Genomic DNA, 9,620 nt, shown 5'->3' with positions numbered 1-9,620 from the left:
ATATGGAATATAAAGTTTTCCAATTTGCCGATGACACAACTCTTATTTTAGATGGCACTGAAAATTCTCTTTCACAAACTTTCAATCTTCTGGAAAATTTCCATAATATATCTGGTTTGAAAATTAACATGGATAAAACTAGTGCTATTTGGATAGGATAAAATAAAGGTAGTGATGATATTTTATGTAAGAATTATAACTTATATTGGGGTGGAGATAATATATTCAGTTATCTTGGGGCAACATTGTGTACACAACTGGATGTTATTGTGAATGTAAATTATGTTACTACTATGCAAGCTTTTACAAAACAAATTCACCACTGGTCAAAGAGGTTTCTGACAGCTTTAGGCAGAATAGTTGTGGTTAAATCCCTTTTGTTGCCAAAATTGAACCATCTCGTTCTTTCACTTCCAAACCCCAAGTAAAGAAATTATCAAGGAGATTAATTCCAAGTTTTATAACTTTGTATGGGGAGGTAAAGTAGATAGGATCAGTAGAAATCAAATGGCGCTTCCCGTTACACAAGGACGTACTGGTATGATCCAATTTGAACCTTTCGAGAAGGCACTTAAGATTACTTGGATTCGTAGATTGCTTAAATATAACATTGACAGTAAGGTGTATAATTTATATAAAGTGAATAATCCTAATTGTAATTTTGATTACTCTTCTGGTACTTATTGGGATAGAGTTATTAAAGAAAGTAAAAATACCTTTTGGAAAAGTGTTTTTCAGCCTGGAAGGATTTCACCGTTTCGCTTAACCCCCAAAATATTCATGATGTTTTGAGTTCCAGTATTTGGCACAACGAAAAAATTAAGGTGGGTAATATATGCATTTTGTATGAAGATTGGCAAAGACATTGTATATTATATGTTAACGATCTGATAAACTCTAAGGGTGAGTTCTTATCTGCTGATGAGATTTACACAAAATATGATGTGAGAACAAATTTTCTTCACGTGCATTGTATTAAAAAGCAATATAGAAATCCTTTTCTGGTCTATTAGGCCAGATAAATAATTCTCTTGCACCCCCATTTCAAGGCTTTCATATTAAAACTGTTTTTTATGGATCCAAAAGGGTGTAACAGGTTTATAATATTTTATTAACAATTAATAAGGTCCAATATAACTGTATTCACAAATGGAACATGCTTTGTCCCCACTTTTTGCTGAAGTAGATTGGTATAAAGTGTTGCATACAACTGGAAATGTACTTCTGAGGTGAAGCTCCGTTGGTTCCAATGTCGTCTTCTTAACAGAATTTTAGGGACAAATACTCTCATGGTTAAAATTGGCAAAACCATTGATCCATTGTGCACTTTTTGTGGTGTGGCAGATGAGACTTTAATTCATTTATTTTGGGAATGCAGCTTCACCCAGAAAGTATGGAGGGAGTTTCAAATCTGGGTTCAAATCAAACTGAATATCAATATTGCAGTTAGTAAAGAGCTTGTTCTGTTTGGAAATTATTTGTACAAAGACTATGTGTTTAATAACATCCTTCTGGTTATGAAATTTCTTGTTTACAAAAGTAAGGTTAAAAATGAGAATCCTTCCTTTAACTATGGTAAAATTGATTTAAAGAATTTTTATGTAAAAGAAAAGTTTATGTATCAAACTAATTGTAAGCAAAATGCTTTTAATATCAGATGGCATAAGTGGAAATCTTTATTTGAAGTTTAATGATTTATTTGTTGTTGACGATAATATTGACTATTGGTCATAAAGTATATGTTATTATGAATTGTACATTTTTTGGACTCTTGTTAGAATGATAATAAAAAAAATAAAAATAAAATAAAAATGATGTTGTTCTGTATCAGATATAACGTCACAAGTTACAGCACACAAATATTGTGTCTCCATTAGACCGTGGGGCATAAGGCAAAAATCCCTTTAGTTTTTGACTTCCGTAGTCCACCTCTGGGGGCAACATAATTTCTTAATAAAAGTGTTGCTTAGAACACCCTAAAATAAAAATCACTTTGTTCCACCAAAATTTCGCGGACGTTAAGGAGAAAATGGCGGTACAAGAATACTGGAAATAAAGGGCGCCCTCTATTTTTTCAAACTGGTTTTAACACCTCTACATTTAAATGGAATTGACCTAACTCTTTTAGAAATGTCTAGATCTATTAGAAAGTAACATAATAAATATCAATAACAGGTTTGGGGTTATAACCACACATATATTCAGTTTGTCCATACACACTCATAGTTTAAAAGCAAGCTTACACATAATGTAGATTCGAGGATTGACATAACTTAATGTGTGAACATGAAATGCAATGTTAATGTTACCTTAAATATGCCAGTAGTTATGCCAGTGGTGCACCTTTAATAACTATTCCTTCATTTTCTCACAGTACGTGCTATATGGAGAATGAGATTGAAGATCAATGACACAGACATTGTCAATGTGACAATTGTTAAGCTTATATGTTCACTCTGAAAAGGGTATTTACAACAAATTTATGTGATGTTATAGTTTAGAAACATTGCAATTGGTACCATGAACTTTTTCTGGGGGTACAATTATCCTGAACTCATCCCTTCAAAATTTGTTTGCATAAATAATGATACTATTGAGTTAAACTTTCTGCTACCTTCTTCTGCCTTCTGCTACCTTCATTCCTTGAATTGACCACAACATAAAAGTAATTACAATATGGCATTGCAATATTTTTTAATTGACCAGAGACACAAAATTCTGATGGGGAAGCCCCCTCCCCTCCCCTCCAGTGCCAGTACCCAATGGCTTTGCCAATTCTTGATTCTAACTTCATGCTACAAAATACGAACACATGAGAGCTCTCAAACTTAACATACAAATGGCTAGATTTGCAGAAAGTCTGCCTGGGCACAGCTTACACAGTCAGTTATTATCATGGCTGTTCCAAGACTAAAAACTAGTTATTCCATCTGATCATCTTCGTCTGTGTCCAAGTCTTCTTCAATCTCAAGTATAATCTGACTGATGTTTTCACACCCCTTGCATTGGCATAAATCTGTGCATGGAAGGCCGAAGGATACACAGCAACTGTCTCCTGCATTTGGTAGTTGGCACTTGTTTTTCTTACATGAGCAGTTCCCAAGTTCAATTATGCTTTCAGGAGCAGGTGGGAGGCTCATCCAATGAATGGCAAAGTGTCCATCATCAAATACCCATCCATCTTCACTAGGAGATGGTAAATCTTGATTCTTCATTCAGCTTAATTTATAAATTCTTGCCTGGCAGTTGGCACGAAGGATATGTTGACGAAGGGCATCATTATTTGGAGGCATTGTACTCTCCATCCTGTTGGCTTTCTTAAACATATCAAACCGCACGTTGTTGACTGAAGTTGCATCCATTTGACCATACAGCTTGTAGACGAATTTTTCAACAGCAAGGAAATTGACTTCATCAACTCGAAAGGAGTCACCCAACATCTTTAGTGACTTTGCAGATTCTGCATCACCTTGTATGTGTCTCAAGGCTTTCACTTTTCCCTTCAAGAAAAAGGCACTTACTGAATCACATCTTGGCTTTCTTAACCATTTCAATTCTGGTTGCATCCGTAAATCTCTGATAGCATTTCCTGTGAAATCCACCATTAGTTGGAACTAGAAGTGCAGGTAGGAAGGCTGACTGTACTGTAGATCACAATTTTGAAAATGTTAAAACTTAATGGCAGTTTTTCCATTTTCAGTGTGAGTATGATCCTTTCATATATCCATGCATTTTAGGAAAGTATCCCAAGTCTTGGGAGTGAACTTCTTGTAAATGTCACTGACATCTACATTGGATGGTGTATGACACATGGTTCTTCACTCCTATCATAATCAGTTGAGGTTGGTTCGGTCATAGTTGAAAGACCTACAAGGGAATGTAAATAAGCAATAGTTTAATTACTTTGCTGTAGAAAAATGAGTCGACTATTTAAGGTTTGCAAAAATAACAGAGTTTGGTCTACGTAACTCGGTAACTGTCTTGATTTATCAGGCATAGCAAAATTGATTTGATGTGGTTAGGTAAATTTCCAATATATAACCTGAAAATGAAAACACGTTTTACTGAATACAATGGGTTGATTATTGACAAAGCTTCTCGATGGAGGTAGTGTGACTTTGAAAGTTTCCAATACAAACTATGTCTTATATGCGACCAGGTTATTGCATCTCAATTGTCAAACCATAAAAGCTGTCTACTTTTCAATAGTCCTTAAATGTAAAGCAATGTCATACTGCCTTAGACATGTTGTCACAAATCAGTCTTTATTTATTCCAACAGTGTACACAATTGGAAAACGAGACTGCTCAAACAGTAGCCCACAGTCATTACTATTACTGAACGATATAGTAAAAACAAGACATCAGTTTTATCCTAGTGCAATTCAGTTTAATATACATGGGACAAGTACTTCTATTCCTTCTATTGACTACTGGTCAATGCTAGTTGTAGAAGGCCTAGGCCTAGCTTAAATTACATGTAGGGGAGGGCCTCGGTGTGATTAGCTTATTAAGCTAACTGAATTTCACCCTCATGCCAAAAGTTAAATAACAAAACATATAAACAAATTGATGTTATCTAGTTGTAAATATACATATAGTATACACATAGATTACGATACGAAAGCGTGTGACTTTACCTACGTACACTAGCAGCCTCTGCGAATAGTCACCATGTTAATGATTAACGTTAGTCTATCACTCAATTTGTCCTAATGTCATTTTCAATCTTCTTTTAGTTGACGGACTATAATGTAGACAAGCCTTGTTTTTAGCTTCTTGGGGTCATAAAAATGTAACTTTACTACCCACAAAGCTCAAGAGTATGAAAAAGTTAGGCAAATACTGAGTAAAAATTTCAGTAAACACGGGCAAATCGTACACTAATGACTCAACAGTTAAGATTGAACCGTTTTCGCGAAACTAGCTGTTCCAGTGTCCATCCTATCAATACTTGCCAAACGTGATTCGGCTGTGTAAATACGAACTTCGAATGACGATTTCAACTTTATTTCATATGAAAAGAACCTGAAAAGTACTCACCATTGGGTAAATAGGTATGTTGTTTTCAGGTCATATCGGTACATCTATCAAATTTGAAAAACTTGGACGAACGAACTTGTTTTCGTACGCAAAATATGGACGTTTCAACATAACTATGTGATAGCCATGCTGATTTGTGTGTGCTTATTGTCATGTGATTGTCATTTGGCAGTAATGCTGCTTTGCGATTGGTGTATACGGACTTAATCCTACCTTTCAAAGAGAGAGTTTCCAAGTGCTTTCGTGCAAAAAATAGTACCAAGTTTACCGAATAACTAAAAAACGTGCGCAAATTTTTGGTGGAACAAAGCGGATTTACGAATAATATAATTTTTGTGAATTTTTGAGAGTAATTTTGAGTTGCCCCTCTGACTGGACTACGGAACTGCAAGAAAAACGGCTTTGCCCCACGGTCTAAAAGAAAACAATGGCTCGTACCTTAAAGCAACATTTTGCGTTTCGTCGCCGTTTTCCACTTTTTTGACAAGTCCATCAAGTTTTTTACATATATCAATCACAAAACAGCAAAGTAAGTTATTAGCCAAGTTTTTCCCTGCCAAAAGCGTTAACTGGCGAGTAATTAAGGACATTTGCATATAATGAGAAAACTGTCCACCGACAAATTCCACATTTTTATATTAGTCGCATATAGTTCCCCCAACCCACTAGTTTGAATCCAACCAATCATAGATGCAGGTTTAGTTATGAGCCGTTGCTAAAAATAGATTCAAACGTCGAGTTGGTAACTTGGTACAACCAGCGAGCTGGACTCTTAACAGCAGCTCCCTGCAACTGCCATAGACAATCTGCTCAAATCAAGCTTGGTGCTGTATTACGTATTGGCCAATGACGTTCGTAGCTTTTAAATATTCATATTATGGGCGTGGTTTATTTGGATCCCAACGGAAAATATCTTCGAGAAAAACAAAGTTGAAAGTTGTAAATTTTTCGACTTTATTGCCACCATTTGAAGTAAGATTTGAAAAGATAAGCTAGTTATGTATGTCGTTATGGCATCGTGGAATCAGTGAGGTTGAGAAAAACCATAGAAAAGAACGCAAAATGCTGCTTTAATGCTAAGAATCCTGCATACTTACCCAGCCTATCATCCAACCGACAGCTGCCGCGGTGCTGTGTTCATTTGCTTTTATTCCAAATCGAACGTTAAGCATATGTTACAAAGATAAGTATGATCACCCCACCAGAACAAACATATGCTTTACATATAGAGAGTAAATACATTTGTACAATTTTATTTTTTATGTGAAGCAGTGAAACAGTCCATGACCAATCCAACTGAACTGGTTCCCTACAACCAACAGTTTGAAAATCCATCATAAGATAGTAAATGAGTTTAATTGATAAATGACTTCTGAACATCAGCATTATTTTCCGTAACAGGTAAAATGTAGGATTGTACCACCAAAAAGAAAGAAACATAAAGGATGCAATTTCAAAGGCATTATGACAACTAAAATATTAAAGTATAAAGTGTTCTCGTGTGTGGTATTTGTACAAGACGAACAATGGCAACATCTTTAAAAATAAAACTGTTTTGCCATGTATTGAAAAACTCCTTTAGACGCATTTCAGTTGGCTTTTACTTGGATTGCAGGTTAAGCGTTGTTGTCAGTGGGGTTGTGCTTAATTTGGTTTAACAAAAATCAGTTATTTCCCTGAAGCTGATATCAACAACATGCTATTTCATTAGATCTAACAACATTTAAACACTGCTTTAGTCCTGCCGGCATACTTCCATTATTGTCATTGAATTGTTGTGATTTAAAAAAAGGATCCTTTGCAATGAAAGTTAGGTAAAAGTTAAGAAGGTTTTTCTGAGCTGGCATAATTTACGAAATCGGTGTAAAGTTATTTCCATACACTATCTTCACATATGTTAAATTCATCCATATAGGTCAGTATATTCGATACGCAAGTCTATTGGCTTTGTCACATATCCTTTCCAAATGGGAGATGATGGCCTTGTTCAACCATAAAAAATGATAAGAGACCTCATGAAAGTAGGCTATTATTGACATAAGCAATGAGTGTGACAGGCAAACTAACCTGAAACATAGTTAAATAATTGATATCCTATTAGAATATATTTACATTTTAAAAACATATTTACACACACTTAGTAATCAGACATATGACGAACAGCTGAATCATCAACAATCACTGATTCCAGTTATCAAAAGTTCCACGTATTCGGACTTTTCATAAATAACCATGTCACCGCCGACAGCAATGTGTGTCGTCTGGCAAGGGTGTTGTTCAATAACAACTTCCTGACATGGACGTTAAATGGATGTGTGCCGAGAGATTGGCTTCGGTCAGCTTGCGAGTCTACAAGCCTCCATGGCTTCTTTCGCGAGTTCCTGCTTGCGGGAAGATCACATATACATACATACATACATACACCGTAAATATTGCAAGAAAGTGATCTTAAATATCAGGGGCGTATCCAGGGGGGGGGCGCAACAGGCGCGCGCCCCCCCCCTATTGGCCGTCACCAAAAAAAAAAAAAGTTTAGCCAAAAAAAAAAAAAAAATTGATGACGACCTTTATGTGAGATGTCGGTGATCGCTCAACCCCCCCCCCCCCCTCCCGTATGCTTTATTTTTTGTTTGCCAAAAAAAGGTTCTGGCGAAGTTCGGCGGCATAATAGTTTTAGAAACATAGATGGTAATTGTGTTTGTATTATCACTATAAACACTAAATGACATGCCAGCCATACTAAATTGTGCATTTTGTGTCCATATTTACTGGAAATGTTGCTTATTATTAAGGTCGAAAAATGGATCACATATGGCCATGGGCGGCGATCCTGGGTGGAGGGGGGATATATCCCCCCATGGAAATGGGTGGAGGGGATGTAATGCACCATACCCCCCCCCCCACCAAATGCCAGGGATAAGAATATTTTCATGCCTACATTTATGCATCTTCGTTAATGTACGGCTCTTTTTTAGCTTCATTTCTCGCCTACCATAAACGCAGTGCGATCTTTTCAAATAAAGCGTCTTTATAAAGCAAAAATAGTTGACTGTAGGCTTCATTGGCCCTATAACAACAAAATGTATTATTGCGCCCACGGTATTGATATAGTACATATATGCACCCTCATAGTATTCATATAGGCCCTATAGTAGGCCTACACACGTACATGTTCCCTCGAACAGCTGAGAATCTCATGTAACCAGGGTAATGCTTAATACACGTTTCACCTGGATGCCCTAGCAATCGGTACCTAGGAATGTAACTATGTGTAATTGTGTATTGCATGTGTATAGGCCTATAATAGCCTGCATGAGGCCATTTTCTTCATCGAATAATATAACAGAGCTCTCGAACATTCTAACGTTGCGCCTGAAGCAAGATTGACAGGGGCAATTTTCCCAAAATAACACCCGAAATTAAAAAAAAAATTATTTTGGATCCTGATTATGAGATATTTCGGACATGACATCCCTATTTTAAAGTTGGGTATATGCCGCTTGGAAACCTCGGGAAGTGCCGTTTCCGGCCATCTAGAGGGATTGTTAATCCCAAAATCTTCTTGTACGCTTCGCGCCAACTCATGGTGGCGCTACGCTTAGATAGTCAACAAGGTCATATCCCCCGCCCCCCACTCGGAAGTACGGATCGCCGCCCATGCATATGACACCATTTGGCATTTCAGCCCTTCTTTGAAAGCAAAAATTGTACACCCCCTCCCCTTAGACCCATCCCCCAGGACGGCGATCATTCATGCCTGGCGCCCCCCCCCCTATTGGAAAATCCTGGGTACGCCCCTGAATATGATTTTGTAACTATATACAATGGTGCTCTCCATGGTTACTACAGAGGGCGGGCACTGTCTAACTGGCGATCTGCCAGGTGATTGACTAGTTATTGTAGTGCGCATGCGCGTTTCAACATTGAAATTACTATCACGCTCCATGATCTACATGGCTGGCTGGTGAATGCCAGCTGAACATCCATCCCCTTACATCTATCTCTTTGTGTTCACCATGCTCATTAACCTGTCTGTATTATGTGCGTGTTTTTTCTACACAGGCCGTCTAGTGGATAAGCTGTTTGCTCACTGTTTTATTTTATTTTGAACTCAAGTATTGAAGAACGTTAGGCCAGAAGCAAGTCGTTTCGTCAAATAACAGTAAATAAGCAGCACACATTCAGTCACATGTTTATAGAGAATTACACGACGAAACTATTCGCATTTTATTTCTTCAGCAATTTCTCCAACAAAAATCGGCAGCACGAGATCATAAGGGCCCATATGACTCTCCATAACAACTACCTGCTGCTACGAGCTAGTATAGCGTTTTCCCAGCAGTACAATATGCACTGTTCCATATAGCAAATCGAAAAATTGCGTAACTCGAATAGCACACAGTACAATTACACAGTGTGCCTATAGGTTACGCAACACTGAGAGGCAGATTAGAATCTCGGAAATCTGATACTTTCACGGTAACGGTACCCATTTGCGTATGCTGTTTATAGCTAAGGATGAGAATGCCATATTAAAGAAATGAATATGTTGCCGCTGTGAGAAGAGGGCAGCATTGT

At 37.2% G+C, this 9,620-nt stretch overlaps 1 long non-coding RNA gene across 1 annotated transcript; it reads right to left on the bottom strand.

Annotated features, from left to right (window-relative positions):
* Positions 1-2,176: 2,176 nt before the first annotated feature.
* LOC139962877 (uncharacterized) lies at positions 2,177-5,457 on the bottom strand. Its single transcript, XR_011791390.1, has 2 exons — positions 5,043-5,457; positions 2,177-3,867 (listed from the first exon to the last, which is right to left on the bottom strand). It is a non-coding gene; the product is annotated as an uncharacterized lncRNA (long non-coding RNA).
* Positions 5,458-9,620: the final 4,163 nt, after the last annotated feature.

The sequence above is a fragment of the Apostichopus japonicus genome, chromosome 21 (assembly GCF_037975245.1).
Source record: "Apostichopus japonicus isolate 1M-3 chromosome 21, ASM3797524v1, whole genome shotgun sequence".
NCBI classification, from domain to species: Eukaryota; Metazoa; Echinodermata; class Holothuroidea; order Aspidochirotida; family Stichopodidae; genus Apostichopus; species Apostichopus japonicus.
Note: the sequence above shows the minus strand (reverse complement) of the source record. Positions and strands in the feature narration are given on the sequence as shown.